Source organism: Botryllus schlosseri, chromosome 15 (genome assembly GCF_051294905.1).
Source record: "Botryllus schlosseri isolate E-star chromosome 15, Bs_hap1, whole genome shotgun sequence".
Classification (NCBI taxonomy): Eukaryota; Metazoa; Chordata; class Ascidiacea; order Stolidobranchia; family Styelidae; genus Botryllus; species Botryllus schlosseri.
The window spans coordinates 814,916-834,692 of record NC_137250.1 but is presented as its reverse complement, the minus strand read 5'-3'; the positions used below and the strand labels follow the sequence as shown (position 1 = coordinate 834,692).

The 19,777-nt window shown below is 41.2% G+C and overlaps 2 long non-coding RNA genes across 2 annotated transcripts; one reads left to right on the top strand and one right to left on the bottom strand.

Moving 5' to 3' along the window:
- Positions 1–2,662: 2,662 nt before the first annotated feature.
- LOC145457139 (uncharacterized) lies at positions 2,663–5,851 on the bottom strand. Its single transcript, XR_013920792.1, has 4 exons — positions 3,971–5,851; positions 3,830–3,899; positions 3,674–3,766; positions 2,663–3,505 (listed from the first exon to the last, which is right to left on the bottom strand). It is a non-coding gene; the product is annotated as an uncharacterized LOC145457139 (long non-coding RNA).
- A 1,390-nt stretch (positions 5,852–7,241) lies between these two features.
- LOC145457140 (uncharacterized) lies at positions 7,242–11,455 on the top strand. Its single transcript, XR_013920793.1, has 2 exons — positions 7,242–8,061; positions 11,238–11,455. It is a non-coding gene; the product is annotated as an uncharacterized LOC145457140 (long non-coding RNA).
- The last annotated feature ends 8,322 nt before the right edge of the window (positions 11,456–19,777 follow it).

The window sequence follows — 19,777 nt, the reverse complement described above, 5'->3', positions numbered from 1 at the left end:
CGAATTAAAAACCTTTGGTATATGTATTTCTATTGATAAGGTCGCACCGCCCATATTGCTGCTCTTACTGCAATAACACGTGGATTATTAAAAGTGCACCATTTTACGATCAAATTCGACTGGCTGATCGGGGCCTACGTACTACGTAGGCCGTCGGCCCCGGGCTGATATTAACCAGCGCGTTGTCGGCATAAAAACCCCAGTTGCGTTGCCAGGCAGCTTCTCATTTATAACTGGAAATCCCGTCCTTTTGAAATGCCAATTCACCAATTCGTATTATCGATGCTGGCGAAACGAGAGAGTAGCTCAGGACGTAACAATGCTGTCTGGCGAAACGAGAGAGTAGCTCAATAGAAAAAGAGCCAGACAGCATTGTTGCGTCACAATGCCAATCTCCATAACAATGAAAAATTCGAGGCTGATTGTGGGAGTTCCAGGGACACGAGCGGAATAAAATTTATATTTTCGTAATCAGTGGAGAGTCAGCTTTCGACTGATACCCGTTTTACCAAATTTAATGCTCGGCAAGCCGGTCAAAAATGACCGTCAAATTGCCTGTAGCCAAATGGAAATTGTGATGTGATACAATTTCACTGAGGCGTGAGATTTGCCTGTGTCGACACCATACAGGACATTATGATGTAATCATCATTCTTGTCCGTCTTTCGTGTTCCAGAATTGACGCGCTGTGTTACTGCTCAAGTGCTCAGTGCAGAGACGAATGCCGACAATCGATCACCTAATTTTGCAATCATCTCAGCGGGAGATCGCGTCGAGTTGCATTGTGCGTTGCGATATGCGTGTACAGACGAATCTCGCTAATTGGTCGTTGCCTCGCGTAACACTGATATGACTTGTTGAATTGCAACTGAATATTAGCGTCAGAATGGTCATTTCAAAAGGACGGGGCTTTGCGTTCCAAAAGGAGGGGATTTGGACACCCCCTGGCTATACGCGCCTGCCGCCACCCCATGCAAAAAATAAAAGTCAGCGCCTATGATGCCATTTACTGGATTCGGACATGTCCTGGAAGAGTCACATATATACAATAACGTATACAAACCACAAACATATATACAAACCACAACTATAGAAGGTATGTAGTCTATTTCGCCGCCTTAGCTACACTCTGCCAGTCAGCGTGCTGTTAATACTCTTCAATACTCTTTTCCTATCAAAGTTACAATACGGAATTCTTTGTTGGGGTGCTGCCTGCACAATTGACCCACTGCAAAATTTCAACATCGGATCATCCGTAACATTGCCAAAGCCCCACGGGGGCCTGGATGTTTTTCAGAAGATTTGGGGTGGGTTTCAAAAAGTTGTCTTAATTTAGACCTGGCTTAAGGCCAGTGAATGACTTGCCCAAGACGCCAGGCGTCGGCGGTCTTAGATCGGTTTCAAATGTTAATTTGGCGCCGGGCTCGGCCAAGTCTGTTAGTTGCGAGTAATTACTGTCTACTTCGTCGCTGTAGCGAGTTCAACACGGAACCGAGGCCAGATTGTTATTGTTTCTTGCGAGTCGCTCGCTGATGTTGAGTAGAGCGATGCAGTGAAGGAATATGGAATTGCATGAGTTGTTGAAATTTACGGACGGATGATCAGAACGGAACCCCGAGGAAGTAACTGTTCAGCACGTTATCGCAAAGGATTCGAAGAAATAGTGCGGCTGTGATTCCGATTTTTGAAGACACAACTGCCCAGCATTTTGGCATAACTAATGATGGAGATTATGCTCTTGGAGAATATCCGGCACTTCTTCGATGGCAGTCAGAGATCGAAAAGTGTTCACCATGATCACCAATCAATGTTTTCCATGAACACGAACAAAAATTTATAAACGTCAAAATAAACTGTTTTTTTTGTGCCTTTGGAGTGACGGATATTAGGGTTGGGGTGGGGGTATTAGGGTGGGGGGAAAAGGGAGATTGGAAGAGGGTTACGGTCAAAGTTGGGGTTAGGTATCTCAAGATTAGGGAAGGGGGATATTAGGGTTGTGGGAGGGGGGATATTAGGGTTGCGGGAGGGGGGATATTAGGGTTGTGGGAGGGGGATGTTGGGGTTAGGGGGAAATTAGGGCTGTGGGAGAGGGGATAATAGGGTTGGGGGAAACGAGATTGGAGGTGGGTTAAACCCCGGTTAGGGGTAATCTAACCTCAACTTTGAACCTAAGCCACCTCCAACCCCCCAACCCTAATCTTGGGATACCCTACCCACCTCCAATCTCCCTCTCCCCTAATCCCAATATCCCCTACCCTAAACCTAATATCCCCCCTCCCACAACTCTAATATCCCCCTAACCCCAATCCTAATATCCCCCAACCCTAATATCCCCTCCCACAACCCTAATATCCCCCTAACCCCAGCCCTAATACCCCATCCCAAAACCCTAGTATCCCCTCTCCCACAACCCTAATATCCCCCTCCCGCAACCCTAATATCCCCCTAACTCCAATCCTAATATCCCCCTCCCATAACCCTAATATCCCCCTAACCCCAGCCCTGATACCCCCTCCCTAAACCCTAATATCCCCCTAACCCCATCCCGCAACCCTGATATCCCCCCTCCCACAACCCTAATATCCCCCCAACCCTAATCTTGGGATACCCTAAACCCAACTTTGACCCTAACCCTCTCCAAACGCAAAAACAAAACAATATATTTTGACGTTTATAAATTTTTGTTCGTGTTCATAGGAAACATTGATTGGTGATCATGGTGAACACTTTTCGATCTCTGACTGCCATCGAAGAAGTGCCGAATATCCACTGAGGACTGACTCACTTATTCACGCCACTATTATGCCCAAGAACTTTGACCGAAAAAATTCACTATTGTTTTCATACATATTGTTACCCTCTGGCAGAGCGCAGTGCTTTCTGTGTTGAAGAGAATATCTCGCGCATTGGCCATATTCAAGGAAGAACCTCAGAATATCGATATGACAATAGCCTGCCTCTGCCTTCACAATCAGAGTAGTGCAGACAAGGCAGATGGAGCTGAATTTGATGACATACTGCAACTGGAAGCGTTGAACGCACTCGCTCGGTATCGACTCCTACAGAGAAATCTGCACGACAACGCAAGATCTAGAGATTTTTTCTAGCTAGCATTCATGGGTATTCTTGTTTGCAATACATTTGATTACATTCAAAAACATACTCGTGCTTTATTACTTGTGACACGTTAAAATGAGGTAAAATGAGCATTATGGCTTTAAGTAAGTTCAAGTTCATAAACTTGTGACACAAGATAGCGAAGTTATTGCAAGGGGCTTGGAAAACTGAAGCAGGCGAACATGAACAGCTGAACAAAATTGAATCAAATGTACAAAAGACATGTTTTGACTCTAGATTCGGCTAGCGTAAAATTAATGTTGTTCAGCATCTTCTGTAATTATTAACGTTGAGACCATGCTCAACTTGTTTCATTCTCTTCTGCTTCATCACTGATTTTCAAATCTTCGCTGCTTCATAGTTGACTTTGGGCCTGGACTTCGGTGAGCTGTTTGTAGAGATATAACTGATAAATTTCGAACAAATTGTTAAATTTTTATACTGTTGCTATCCATACAAAACTCAATAGTCTATTGCAAACCATACGAATGTTAATAGCAATAATAATGAGATAACAAACAGACAATTGATGATCCAGTAATAAATGCAAATTTACCTTGATTTGGTTGGAAATGTTGCTGCCAAAACAACTAGCAGATGCAGCTCCCAACTGCTACTCCATAAGTTGGCAGATCAGATGGGTCAGCATCTATCAAAAAACAACTTATCAAGCATGGTATAAATATGAATGGAAATGAGTCAAATGACATACTTGCCGCCCAGTGTTGGTATCACCGTGTGAGGAACTGGATGAAGCTCGAGCAAAGTGCTTTCAGAAAAACCTTCAATATAAAAGAAACTGGATATTGGTATGCACATTCACACTCACATATACAGATAGATAGATAAATACCTATTTGATGGCTTGGCACATCACTGCTTGTTTGATTTTCTCTGTGTTCCAAAAGAATGGTGCTATCATTTGTTTCACAGCCTGCAGCTCACTCTGGTGCCACATTGCACAGCTATATAATAATTTTTACATTGACTGATTATGCTACTATGATGATACTATGACTGGGTAGCAAATCTGTGAAAATCAATATTGAATTGACATATATCTCAAAAAATTTGGATTACTGTAGCGTTAGCATGTACTGCACTTTGAAGATTATTGGCATATATCACTTCACATCAATGGCCCCTTTAAGCTGCATACATGCGCAAATGCGCAGTGCTGACACGGTTTATGCACACAGAAAATCTGAAGTCATGACCCTTTTTTAGTCGTTACGCACTGTTTTCCGAGGGTCTGCGTAGTGAGTTCTTGAGTGTACGCACAGACTCGTCAAAAATTAGAGGGAACATTGCTTCACATCTATAGCAATTCACTAACAACTTCATGCAAAGTCATGTCATTTTTCTTTCCGAAACTTCTGGATCTTTATCCACTATGCTGAAATTCGGTGGGCGTGCAGTGAACGGAATATCAATACAATGCTGGTTGAATAGACACATATTGATCAAAGTTCCATGTAGTCGGCACTATTCTAGAAAGTAGCAGTTGAACATATCTATGACAATGCTCATAGGGGTGGAGCGAAAATGAATATTGAGGGGAACCCTCCAATCAATCACAGTTGCGTGCAAGTGGTGCAACATTGATTAGGCTCAACGAAATGAGCATGATACATATTTTCCATTTTCTGGTGACGCGTCGTGTGTTCACTTTTTGGCTATAACCACAGCAAAGCCAACCTGTCAAAACGTCAACGTGCCTAAGTTAAAAGACGTAACCAGTCGAGAAAACTATAATGATGAGTTGACGTAGCACGTAGGCTATCAATAAAGGATCTGTTGATCTGCCGCAACCTAAAATCTCATCTTGGGGCTTCTTCGATACATGCACTATATTAACTGATGTTCTCAGCATCATTACCCGTAGCGGATTCTTATCGCTGACCTTTCTTTACCAAAATGGGCGGGATTCGCAAGTCCAACGCTAGGCACTTCTTTACGCCTTGCCTGAAATATCACTTCCCCTCTCTCGTAGTCATAGTCATATCATATTCGTAACCGAATCGATTGGAGCCAGCGAACGCGGGTTATGGTGGTCATGGGGAACATTGCTTTATACTATATGGTGCGGTTATGGAAGAAGTGCCGATGTGTCCTGTGTGCCTCAGGGCACTGGCTATCCATTTGAATTGAAATCCGTTCAGTATACGAAGACCCCAGCAGCATTCCACTGTAAATCCCACTATAGCGGTATATGATACCAACTTGTCACGTTTGTGATATAAACATTGTTCCAAACTGCCTGACATCAATATACAATGATCTAATCTGATTTGCCAAGCTATACATCAGAAGAACGGCCAGTATCCTTCAACAAACAGCACAACAGTTATTAGCACTGTTGACTTCAGCCTACCCCCTGGCTGGCTTGGATATCTGTCTTAACAAAGCGCCCGCTGGAGGGGAAATCCCCTCAAGTCACAGTTTTGAAACCGACTTCAGCCCGAGGGGTGTAGCTTAAGCCCGACGACGGGCCTAAGTCGACTATTTGAAACCCACCCTTGGTGTTCTGAACTTAGAAGATATGAGGAAGCTAGAAATTGCAAAATTTATGTATCAGTTCCATTGCGGTCAATGTCCCTCAAATTTCAACGACTACTTCACCTCGGAGACAAAAGCACACAAGTACAGCACACGCGCGTCAACAACGAACAACTACCATATGTTCAGGACTGAATACAAGAAAACGCATTTCTCTATCAAGTATGCAGGACCCCAATTGTGGAACAGCATCACGCCGGCTATCCGACCAGTCTTATTCTAAGATCCGTCTTAATCTACGATCCGTCTTAATCTAAGATCCGTCTTAATCTTAATCAGTCTTAATCTAAGATCCGACAGTCGTCGAGCATGTCCGCATTCAAGTAGAAATACAAGCAATTTCTTCTAAATGAATACCAGCCAGTCTTAAGGTTTACCGGAACACGACCTAACATCGACCTCACCCTCCGCCACATTTCACCTCATTTTGTCGCTTGCGTCTCTCTATAGACGATTTCCAGCGCTCTGGCGCCAGTAGTTTATGACTGGCCAAGATTAGAACCAGCCACATTTTGATCCCCTGACGAGGTTATTCGCAGACGTTTCTGAATACCCCGCCATTAGAATGTAAGGAAGCCGCGTATATATAAGGTGATTTAATATTAGTTTATGCTAATATCTTGTAAGAAGTTCAGCTTGGAACTGTAAAGAACGTAGTTCTTGGCTTCTCATTGTCGCGAACAGATGAATGGCTACCGGTGTAGCCTATGCATTATTCAACAGTGTTTACGTTTGTGGACATTGAAACGTTTGCACTGAAATTCACTTGATCTGGAAATAATAGATTATTAGCAATGTTCCTTCTAAGCTTCGCACGTGCACAGTGCTTACACGGTCTCTGCGCACAGAAAATTCAAGTTGCGCACAAAAAATCTGAAGTGAGGACCATTTTTTTAGTCATTACGCACTGTTGTCCAAGGCTCTGCGCAGTAAGTTGGTGAGTGTGCGCAGACTCGTCAAAAATTAGAGGGAACATTGATTATTAGGCTACAAAATGTTTGTAGAATACATGGATTTCAGTATTCTCAGACACAGTACCGGTACATATTGATTTACTGTGTTCGTTTATTGGCATTAATGCTGCATGAAACTTATTTGGAGATGATTGCCTATCTTGATGTAGCATACCCAAAACGGCATAACAATATTGACTCCTATATGCTCATTCAATCTTTAGTTTGCAAAGATGAAGACATACATGATTGCAGCCAAGTACCTGACAGTCAGCATTCAATGAAGCTCCATCGCATCGCAAGGCATCTCATTTTAGTAGTGAAACTATCGAATGTAAACAGTCTCTTAAGGCTTTCCCGTTACAATAACAGCTGAATCCATCGACAATGGCGAACTCGAACTGAAGGACGTACATTTCACGACATTATGATCTTACTGGTCTAATAATTGATTTTCGAGCGTAAAATTGACCTGACGAACCCAGGGGATGCTCGAAAACCCCAGATCTGGGTGGAAAAAACCAGGGGTGGCCTGTCTCACTAGCTGAAACCGCTTCGGCGATGGTAACAGCATTTAATCGAGACAGAATCAGCTGATATGAATGGGTGGGGTATCTTGGCGTGACGTGCGATGGCGCAGATGCTGCCAAGACTGAGAGTCTTAGGCCCTTTTCATACTGGATTTACGAAACTCTTTCGGTAACACGTTCCGAAACAGGCGATGTTCACATAGAGAAAAAATTACCGAAACAGTTCCGGGAAAAGAGCGCGTTCATACCTATTTAGAGTTACCGCGAACTTATGTTCATACAGGTCGTTTTTTCGGTAAATTCGCGGGAAATTATGGCCAGTATGAACGCGATTCTCCGTAAGTGTTGATAGTTACGAAACCATGTCTGTGGGGTGTTCCAGTTGTAATATGCTTGTGGAAAACGATGAGGGATAGGCATATTCGTGAGATGGGGAGAAGTTGGCTCCAACGTTTAGCTATGGGATGTTGCGGATATGCCTTCTCGATGTGTATGGGGCTCTATACTCAATATACCAGTATCAGTAATAGAGCCCGAGCATGTTTCTGGCTTGTATATTATCAACCGAAGCTGAGAGCAGAAACTGAAAGCCAGCAAAGAGGATAGAGTCCTGGAATGAAAGGAACCACCGATCACACCTGCGTACAACAAAGTCAGTTTATCTTGGTGATTGCTGTATATAGTGTATAATGGTTTGGGTAAATCTAATCGTATGTACACTGTACAGAGAAACCAGGGAATTCGAGAAATCCGTGAGAGAAACATTTGGTATACTCTGCGACGAGCTTCGAGACCATACCGAAAAGCAGCCAGCAAATTATACGAGCTCAATTTCTCTTGCTTGCTGAGTAGCTGTCGCTCTTTGGAGGCTAGCCAATGAAGCCAATCGTTTATAGATCCAGGTAAACATCAGATGTATTTTAAGAAGGCAACTGTCACAAGTTGATTTTAATAAAAATAATTCTGGTGCCTAGTAGGGCTAGCCACAATGATTCGACTACTCGAATCTGAATCGAGGATTAACTTTATTGATTCGAGTCGAGTAGTAAAATACTACTTTTCGAGTACTGAAATTAAACTGAAAGTTGGTTTACTAACGAGAATTATACTGTAGTTTTGATACTATTTTCAACTGAGTAAGCCTTGAAACCTTGATTGGCCGTGTCGCAACATACGAGATATAGTACAAAGCTACGAACGTGGCTGGAAATAACACATTTGCGAAGTCATGACCATCACATAACCCTGTCAAGCAGTGCAATGAAAACGGTATGGTCGAAAAAACATTAAAGTATCTTTAATGTGACGGACAATAGGCGTTATGTTCTTTATGGTGGCATAAAATGTAGCCTACACATTTGAATTTTGGCATGGTACATTGTGTTGTGATGTCATCATTATGATACTCGACTCGAAGCGTAATAAGTGATTCAGAATCGAATCACTCAGGTACTCAATTTTGCCCAGCCCTAGTGCATAGTAATATTTCTATATTTGTCATGGCGGAATGTCAGCCAGTTTTTGTGTAGCATACCACTACAAAAAGGTCAGACAAATTTGGTCTTGAATCATGATGTTAGAAAAATAAGTCTGAAAGACCAATTGTTCTTGCCAAGTAGGCTACTTTCTGTCTCAAAAGCAAGACCCAAATAGATGGAAAATATACTTAAACTGGAAACTGAGCAGTCAACACAATGACTTGGACCCGAGTCATAAAACCATGACTCGAACTCGACGCTCTGCTCGATGAGTTGGTAAATTGAAAATGACTCGACTTGAATCTAGTCAAAACTATTGAAGTGGGATGGACTTGTGACTTGGTTACAACCCTGCTCACTTATTAAGACTGAAATTGCTGAAAATGAGACCAAATTTGTACATTTTTCTAGTGTAGTCAGACATGTACATCAACCTACTCATTTAGTTACTAAAACTAAGTAGTTCTAGTTGTGGATTTGAAGAAGTGAATAGTTTCTGGTTCTAGTTGCGGATCTTTGAAAGTGAGTAGTTCTAGTTCTAATTGCAGATTTTGGAAAGTTGATGGTTCTAGTTCAGGGCCGGCCAACCCGTGGCCCGCGAGTTAATTTCCTAAATTAGTATTATCAAAAATGGATCGCACAGATTGTGAACTTGCAAAGCCAATCAAAAATTTGATTAGTCTGGCAAAAACACTTGAGATGTGATGACTGAAATATCAGTTCCGACGCATTGGCAGATCCATGAGCCAGTCACATTTTGATAGATCTTCGTACACCACAATAAAGCAGAATACTTTGTGATCGATTTATCAAAAGTGAAAATTTTCTACACGCCTAGCGCAACATTTTGTCACTCGATTTCTTGCTTTTAATATTGTTACCCCTTTGTAAAAATTAAAGAACGCCGAATCTATCAGATTGAGTCTAACTCAGGGGTCACCAACCGTTTTTCAACCGAGGACTACTTTTGCGTAATGATTGAAGCGGCGGGCTACTATTTACTCCCGCCGTTTACCCGTGCCACACTGAATTTCCGCTCTGATATTCATAGCACTGGGCAGGACTGGGCATCATGTTATCTGTTTCTATAACAGTCAGTGGGAAGCCTGGTATTGTATGATATCAACTAGTGCGCTGTACTCTGGTATTTAACTTGACACTGCAATTCTGAGTGAGTGTTCCAGATGTGCAATAATTAAGCGTGTTTTGTATTTGTTTTTGATGAAGTTCATGTCCGAAAAGGCTGATTCACAACGATAAGTTGAACCATAGACGCTTGCAACCTTCATAGCTGCTGCGCATACACCAATGTACTTTTCCGTATCAACAATGCACCAAACGTTTGCTGCAGAGTGAGGTGGGGGTCATTTTGCAGTGTTACAATTTCAATCTCCTACTATTCAGCATCCATAATTAACAAGATTTCATTATACCGGACAGCAGCAACGATTACAGAAAGTTAGAAACATAGTATAATAAACTGCGTCGAGTGAAACAGAAAAAGCTGTGCCAAAAGATGCAATACGAATGGGTATACAGATATTGAAAATCTGCTAGCACTTCACGGCTATCTGACTCCGAATAGTAATATTGTTTACTACTTTTGCATTGTCCTGGTCGTCGAGATATCGTAACAAAACCCCCCACCATTTCAAGAAGACCGTGGACGGCATTCCGTCATGTCACCTGTATCGGCAATGCGCCGTATCTTGAATTTCTGGTGATTCTATCACATACATCTATATATTACTAATTGTAATTGAAGATATTTTTAAGTGTTTATACATGTAAGTGTAAGTGTGTTTTAAACAAGAATAGCTGAATCAATCAATCAATCTATATATTTAAAAGCTCACTGGTAATAATCTGACGAATATTGGTAAATGCTGCTATTCCAGCTATTTTTAGAATGGGCTCGCGGGCTACTCATCTAGTCCTCGCGGGCACCGGGTTGGTGACCCCTGGTCTAACTATATATATATTCGCAACCTCCCGTTTGCGCTCGCAAAAAGACCGTCGACTATGAAACCTAGGCACAAAATGATTGCCGCATGTTGGACGAAGCTTTCGATATCGATATGTCCAGGTGCCGAATAGTCCAGTCCTTGCAAACTGAGCCCAGCGATATACAGCAGGCTTGCAATATAGTCAAGTGACAATATTATTAATCTATCAACTTGAAAAAATTTGCGCGGCTAGTGGCCCGCAGAATAGTTCGTTAATCGAATGTGGCGATTTGGCTGAAAAGGTTGGCCACCCCTGTTCTAGTTGCTAGTTTGAAAATTTTTGTAGTTCTAGTTAAAGTTGCGCATTTTGAAATTCCAGTACTTTGTACAAGTATTGTGGGTGGTTAAAAAATTACCACAGCAACATTTGTACCAAACATGCATTTGCCGCTTTCAAGTTTTTCAGGATGACTTCATGATTGGGAGCCTGATGGTTCCGTACTAGCATACATAACTGATGACGCAGCCTATCCCTTTCAGCCCTGGCTCATGAACCCTTTTACCTGAAACACAGAGTATAAGCTAAAGCTAATTTCAAATATGTAATATAAATTTCCTTTCTGCTGCCCTTAAAATTCACAATTGCTTTTTCAGAAACTTAGCAAAGCCCACATGAGGTTGAAAGATTTTGGTCGACTGAAGGTGCGGTGTTCGGCTTTTCTCAGAAACTGCAATCCGCTAAGGCCAGAATGATACAGAGGATGGTATACGCAATGAAGACAAGACCTGGTGGTGATCCAAGTATCGCTGGCCCAGACGTCGGAAATGCCCTGTGTGACTTTCTCAATAAACAATGCTCTTGCTTAACCAGATGTGTTTGTGCTGTTTCATTTTAGTCATGAGAGAAACTATAACTTAATGCACACTTGCACAGTTCCACCTTTTTCATCAGTATCCTCCACCTAGACCTGCGAAAAGATCAGATTAAGTTACACTTGCCTAACATTGCATAACAAAGGAATGACTTGGTTGTAACAAGAAAATGAAGGCATAGGTGAAAACCAAATTATGGCTTGGATGATGTACGGTGGCTTACCAGCCCGTTGGTACAATTTGAATTTTGGTTAGTGAGTCAGAGCTAAGGACATCATTCCCTGCTGTGCTGCCACTATCAAAGCAGATGTTACTAAATCCCCTTTTCAGTAGGTGTATATATGACGGTGACTGACCTACGCACAGCATATCCGTGGTTAGAAACTTGCCTTTGATATAACAAATTTGGTAAGGGTAGAGATCACCTACCAAATTAGTGTTGAAGTCCGAAAGTTTTCAGGCAACTCACCCAATGCTGCATCATTTGGAGATGGTGTTGTACCTTTTTAGCTGTGCTCTGTTTACAAAACCACAGAAAAAAGAAGCTGACTAGTAGTCAGTGACTACGTATTGTGAGCATACAGAATATATATCCAAGAATAATGCATTCCCAACACCATTACACAATAAGATCAAAATGCCGCAGATAGCTGACCTCGAAATACAAGCAGCCTGAATGAACAGCGCGTTACCGTAACTAAAAGTTTGATTGACAGCGTTCCGGGAACCCAGCTGCGCCATTCGCGTTCATACTCAGTCGGTCCCGTAAAAATCTCCGAAAATAAGCGCGTTCATACCGCCCCGAAACACCAGTGTTATGTTCACATAGAGGGGTTCCGGTAAACATTTTCGAGAAATGTTATTCCCGGAACCCCGGTATGAAAAGGGCCTTAGAAAACCACTTAGGTATTCCCACAAGATTAAGAGATGTCTTTCAGATAGTACTGTTATGCAAACTGTTGTCAGGTATCGTATTCAGCTCATACTGTATAATAAAATGATATTCATGATCCCGATATTCTTTGTTGTATTTGTATTCCTTCAATAAAATACTAGTTCTTTTGTGGTAACTATGTGTGACTTATTTCGTCTCGATGTTGCCTTGAGTTGGAGAACCCTGCTGTACAAACTGGTTGGATCTGTATCTATGAGTATATAGAAAAATATCCACGTCAACACACAATCTGTCAGAGATACTCTTCACTCGGTGTTGCTCGACTGAAATCTTTTGCCATGGAAATTTAGATGGGACAGAGCCATATCTCGTATTCTGTCTGCAGCAATGTGTTAGCCTGATGTTATTATCGTGGAATTGTCTTCCATATAGGCTACTTTTGTATTTCGAGAGCTCTAGTAATGTAAATCACTGATGACTGAGACAAGCCTGACATCACTATTGTGGAAATGTCTTTCACAGACTCTTATATTCTCTGAGTGATCTAGAAATGTAAATCACAAACTACAGACATATTGACAATTTATTGCTTCGTCAAAAATAAACAAATTTAACTGGAAATCATGAAATCACATGTAAAGGTCTTATACTACTCGTCGCAACTATTGCAGTGGACTAATACAGTGCACTCATCTTTACAGAGGATATAGCTCAGTGGAGGTAACAGAAGAAGAATCACAAATAGGAGTCGAGGCAATAATAATATGCAGATTGTTATAATAATATGATGTTTATGATAGAAGTAGATGCTGGAAATAAATGTTATAAATATCAAGTTTCTCACAAATATGCCAGTGTTACACAAACCTTAAATAAAATCCGTTCCACGGTAACCTCTCCTATGTTCCAACGTAATACAATCTTTCTTTATAGCTTCTTGTCCTTTGCGATGGAAGCTACCGGTACCATTCACCATTCTCTCATTACTGCATAATGCACATAGGGTCGCAACAATAAAGGTGTGAGACACCATTCGGCTTCGTTTTTACATGCTATATGCAGGCACCGGCACATATAGATCTATAACCATAATGACCTACGTTACGCACCTTCAAAAGTGATGGAGTATCAAAACCTCCGATCCGACATCTGGCCAGCCTTTCGTAACAATGGCGCCACCCATGCGCAGCCAGTGGAAATCGTCTATTCTCTGTATTACTTTTCATTCAGTGTGCAAACTGTGCATATACCTCTTCTTTACTTCGCCTAGGCTAAGTTGGGTGTCTGATATTAAAGCCTACTCCAAGGTTTTTCGACACCATCCTATCATAGCAATTTACAACGTAGCTACGTTGTAAATTGCTATGATCCTATCTTTTCATTGTATCGCAGTCTTGTGATGTTTTGAAACGATGAAAATATTAATAAACCTGATTGATTGATTGTTATGGCATAGCCTTTATAAAGTCTGTAGTCATGGTGTCGCGGTTGTCCCGTTGCGGCCTGCTTCTGTGCTTTCGGCAGTCCCGTCGATATTCTACGAACAGCTTGAATTGAAACTAGGCAACAGGAACGCGATTTCGCGATCAGCCGCTGGTCCCGGATGTCCTGGTGGCGGCGATTTAGACGCAGCGATTCACGGTCAGCCGCTGGTCCCGGGGCGGTAGGGTGAGGGCGATTTGGACACAGCTAGTGTTGCCACAATAGACACATTTGGATGCCAAATTTCGGAATTTTGGCTCATTTTCATGTTTGTTGGCACTGGACTGTTGTGTTGGCCTGACTGGAACTGGAATCGCTGGCCATTTTGCCTGATATATATATTAGGCTTACCATACGTCCTTTTTTAAGAGGATTTGTCCTCTTTTTTGAGATTTTGTCCTCTTTTTTGAAAATTTAGGTCAGATTTAGAGGAAATTGCGAGTGAAATGCCGCAAATTAGCGCAGAAGTGAAGCTCCGGCGGGTATTTCAGAGGGAAAAGCGGTGATTTTAGCTCTGAGCGAAAAGAAGACCTTTTTTTTTTTTTTAGTCATCCACCTGGCAAAGTGGGGAGAAAAACGTTATTTTGAGCTCTGAGCGGAAGTGATGACCTTTTTTTTTTTTTTTAGTCAACCGCTCACGAAGTGGGAAAAATCTACCGGTTTTTGAGAATTCTTCTCCAGTTTTGCATGTCTGAAATTTCTGAAAAAGTGTCCTCTTTTTACATTTCCAAAATATGGTAAGCCTAATATATATCAGGTGAGCATCGATGATTTTCCAAGTTAAAGTAATTTAATGAAAAATAATAAAAAAATAAAACATAGTGTGAGCACAGGACACTGATTCCATACAGGTGTGTTGGCACTTTCGACTCCCTTCCACTACAAAATGAAAATTTGTTTTCAGCGCATTAGATCAGATATATCAGTACAGTGACAACAAGTACCGGTACCGTTTACTCATGTACCTAAGTAAGTATTAGAGGTTTTTTCTATCAAATTACAGTACTAATTATTTTGTCATGGCTGAGTTATATGCTGCCTGTTATCGCAATAGCCAGTTTGGAATGTCAAATACGTTTCAACATTTTAGCCACTAGTCTAGACATGCTTTCCCTTTTTTGGGTATGTGGACTCAGTCCGGTCTAGATCGTGAAGGTGTATGTAATTTATGATGCCATTGAGCTTGCTGATCCATGGGGAAAGTGTGGCACTTCTTCGATAGTAGGAAGACATCAAACAATGTTCACCACGATCAGCAATAAATGTTTCTCATGACCACGCCAAAATAAATTGTTTTTTTTTCTGCATCATCCCTAATCGTGGGATACCCTAACCCTAATATCCCGGTACTTCTCCGGTATTCTCCACCCAGCGACCAGTGTTCCCCATGATCGCCATCTTTTTGTGTTGCCTATAAATACATAAAGAATTTATGGTGTTTCACGTGGAAACCAACCTTGCTCACCATTTTCATCTGTTTTCTATTCACTGGGCTGTCTCTCTCAATAGATATGATAGTTTCTGGCGCATGTCCCGTCCGCTTTTGTTTGTCTTGTACCGATAAATCAGAAGTCAAAGTTGGGGTTCGGGTAACCCAAGATTAGGGTTAGGGGAATGGGGATATTAGGTTGGGGAACGGGAGACCCTAATATCCCCCTTTCCCCCAACCCTAATCTTGGGATACCCTACCCCAACTTTGACCCTAATATCCCCCTAACCCAAATCATGGGATACCCCAACTTTGACCCTAACCCACCTCCAATCCCCAACCCTAATATCCCCCTCCCACAACCCTAATATCCTCATTTCCCCCAACCCTAATCTTAGGATACTGTACCCCAACTTTGACCCTAACCCACCTCCAATCACCCTTTCCCAACCCTAATATCCCCATTCCCCTAATCTTGGGATACCCTCACCCTAACCGTCCTCCAATCCCCTTCCCCCAACCCTAATATCCCGTCTCTCCCAACCCTAATATCCCCCTCACCCCAACTTTGACCCGAACCCACCTCCAACCCTAATATCCGTCTCTCCAAAGGCACAAAAAATCAATTTATTTTGACGTTTATGGTGAGCACGGTTGGTTTCCACGTGAAACACCATAAATTTTTATATATTCATGGGGAACATTAAAAGATAATGATCATGGGGAACACTAGTCGTTGAGTGGAGAATACCGAAGAAGTGCCAATATCCCCTAGTCCCCAACCCTAATAGCCCTCCTCCACCAACCCTAATATCCCCCACCCCAATCCTAATATCCCCCCAACCCTAATATCCCCCACCCTAACACTAATATCCCAACCCTATTATCCCCATCCTTCAACCCTCATCATGGGATACCCTAACCCTCTCGTAACCCAAATATCCGTCTCTCCAGAGCCAAAAATCAATTAATTTTGACGTGTTCATGAGAAACATTCATTTGTGATCATGGTGAACATTGTTCGATGTCTTCCTACTATCGAAGAAGCGCCGAAAGTTTACCTAATGTATTTCATATTGCCAAGTATGGAATCAGTGTCCTGTGCGCACATAATTCCCTGTGAGCGCCTTACTTATTTTGACTTGGAGAGTCATCGCTACTTGGAGAATCATCGCTGCTCACCTCGTCACCTGTTATATTAGGAAAAACGTACCGAGATTCCAGTCGGGCATATTCCTGCCGCTTTTGTTGTGTTGAGCACCCAGGTTGCAATCCCGGTTCGTTTAGCGTACTATATTCTGTGTGCTAAAACAGTTCCCTGCATCACACCTGTGTGCTATGATTAGAATGTTTGGTGTGCACTAGACACCGATTCCATACTGGTTGAGGACTTCTACTGATTCAACATGACAACTATATGCTGTGAAAAATGAATTACAAGAAGACGTACTATACATCGTGCAATTTTCCTTCTGCAGCCCAATTTGAGCTTCATTGTATTGTCAAAACTCATTCCTTTTTATATGTATTAAGTGCTTCTTCTTGGAGGTACAGAACTTCAATATGCAATTGAATAGTAGGCCTAGGCTGTATTCACATTGAAATGAACCATAATATTTTCGGCTGACACTCGTCAGGGGTAATTGTCAGCAACAGCAACTAGTATAGAATCGGAAAGAACATTGCATATCAACAATCGTATCACAAAATACTACGATTACGTACATGCCAGTGACGTCATGTGATAAGATCGATGATATGAAAAATTCTTTCCAATTCTCTACTAGTTGCTGACTATTACTCCTGACAAATGTCAACCAAAGATATTCGGGTTCATTATTAATCTAGGCTAGTACACTATCCTATATGTATGGACATAGGGCTGTTCAAAAATAACCTTTTTTTCTGAATCTTGCGGGTTACTTGATTAAATCGTTAGGTTGCCTTAAAAAATGACGCACACCAAATTTGAATTCATTCCAACCAATATTCGCGGATTTCGTAGAGTTTGAAAATTTTGAATTCGCCTAGAAATGCAAAAAAAAAAATTTTTTCAAATTTTTCTGCCAACCCCATGAAATTGTTGCGCTGTCTTCAAAAACGATGCAAAACAAATTTGACTCAATTCGAAGCCGTAGAAGTGGAGTTATTTCAGTTTTTCTTAGATAATTCTGGTATTATCCTTGATTGGGGGATCATCCCAGAATTATCATCAAAAAACTTGAATAACTCGGCTTCTGCAGCTTGGAATCGAGTCAAATTTGTTTTGCATCGTTTTTGAAGACAGAGCAACAATTTCATAAGGTTGGAAGGAAAATTGGAAAAAAAATTTTTTTTGCATTTTTAGGCAAACTCAAAATTTTCAAACTCTACGAAATCCGCGAATATTGGTTGGAATGAATTCAAATTTGGTGTGCGTCATTTTTAAGGCAACCTAACGATTTAATCAAGTAACCCGCAAGATTCAGGAAAAAAGGTTATTTTTGAACAGCCCTAATGGACATTTTAAATATTAAAAATTCATTCAAAAATCATTAAAAATAGAAATTTAGCACCTGGAGCCTTCCGGCAGTTGGCAACGCTGATCAGTGATCACAGCTTCCCAAACTTGAACGGGGTGGAATCTCAGCCTGCAATCATGACTAACACATATTCATATAGGCATTAAAACAAATATCATAGTCTGACAGGGTAAGAGATCGGGAGTGAAGTAAAAGATTAGCACTGGCCATGTCGTCGTGGTGGTATTAAAGTAGCACAGCAGTTCTCAACTGATGGTCCGCGAAGCAATTTCAGGGGGTCCGCGAAACCTCTAAATTTGCAAAATGATTGATAATCTAATTTGTAATTTTCTAAATTACGAAAATCATGAGTCAGTTTTGATTCATAACTGCTAAAATTTCAGGACTCTCATCAACAGAATGGCCGTCTCAGAGGAACTACTACTGTGGAAACTCATTTTAATTGTTAATAGCTTACTGATACAAACATCTTTGTTTAGATGTGTTTAGTGGGGGTTTGTGGAATAAAAAGTTGGAGTATTAAGGTAAATCAGGGTGAATTGGAAATATTTTCAAAAAACATTTTGGATTTGAAGTTGTCAGTCTCAGCAAATTAATGAACAGTCTTTTAAAATGTGAATTCTTGAAGTTTCTTTTTGTAATCTGTCCCAATAAAGGATTGGAACAATCCATTCTATCCTATGATAATAGTCTACATCAGAGGTCTCAAACTCGAATGTGCTCGTGGGCCAATTTCTTAGTTTTGATGACGCCGCGGGCCGCACCACCAATAATAGGGATATGCAACGCGGAATTTCCTAGTAGGCCTTATTTGACGGGAGCTTGAAGATAGGCATACCAGAAACATTATGAAAATGTAATTGATTATTGTACTATTCACGCTTGACACGGAAAAAATATTTTCAAGTATTTGAATAAATTTGTTTTTATGCCGCGCATTATTTTTTCAAATAATGAGTTATAGACATCGTGCGAGAGGATGCATCATGTCATCGTTAAACTGTCGGATTATAATATTGCAGCTAGTGCACCTTTGACGTGCCAGTTTTATGCAGAATATTTTAAAATCGATTGAAGATTGATCTGATATCAGAGCATATGTGAGCGGTGTGGCCTAATCCGGTTATGATATAGTCGTGATAAGTAGGCTATTATTACTATGTCATTGCCAAAGTCAAATTAAATCAGCGTCAGATTTTGCCTTCGATTATTATTGGAACATATCAATACCAACTTGAATATAATCATCATTGAGCCATAGTCATAGTGATTGTTTCTTAACCTCAGTGATCGTACCCCTCGTGCTTCCTATAAGATTTCTCGTAGCCCCTGTTCATTTTCAACACAATTTCTGATTCTACCTATATTAAAATTAGAAAGCCCGTACACCTAAAATAGCGCGTAGCGCGAAGACCATGCATTTTCCGGTTGAATAAATTGGCCAAGATAATATTCCACAGCACATAGGCCTAATTCCACAATGCATCTCGTACCCCATGGTGTGGTGCTCCGTACCCCGAAGGGGTCTGATTTTAACTTTTGACTCGACTCAACTCGAGTCATTTTTATTCAATCACCCAGTCAATCCAAAATCGAGTAATTTTACGAAAGATCGCATGTTTTATCATAATGAACTGGAAATGTGACGTAATAGCCTAGCTTCTACCGCATGGTAGCTTTTAAGAGTGACGTGATAGTGTAGTTTGTTGAGATTTCAGTGTTTTATAGTAGTTCTAGGATGAATTTCAAGTTAATATATCTAAAAAAGATGTGTGGCACTGGAATATATTGTCGAATACTTGAAATGCCAAAATGCTGTCGCGGGCCGCATAAAATGTTCTCACGGGCTGCGTGTTTGAGACCTCCGGTCTACACACTTACCACTATTCAAGAATAACTTCAAAGTGAGCTGCAGGATTTAAATGACTAGGCTGCCGTACGTGATATGTTCATTAGAAAAATCTGTTTCCCAATTTTTGGTGCCGTATATCTT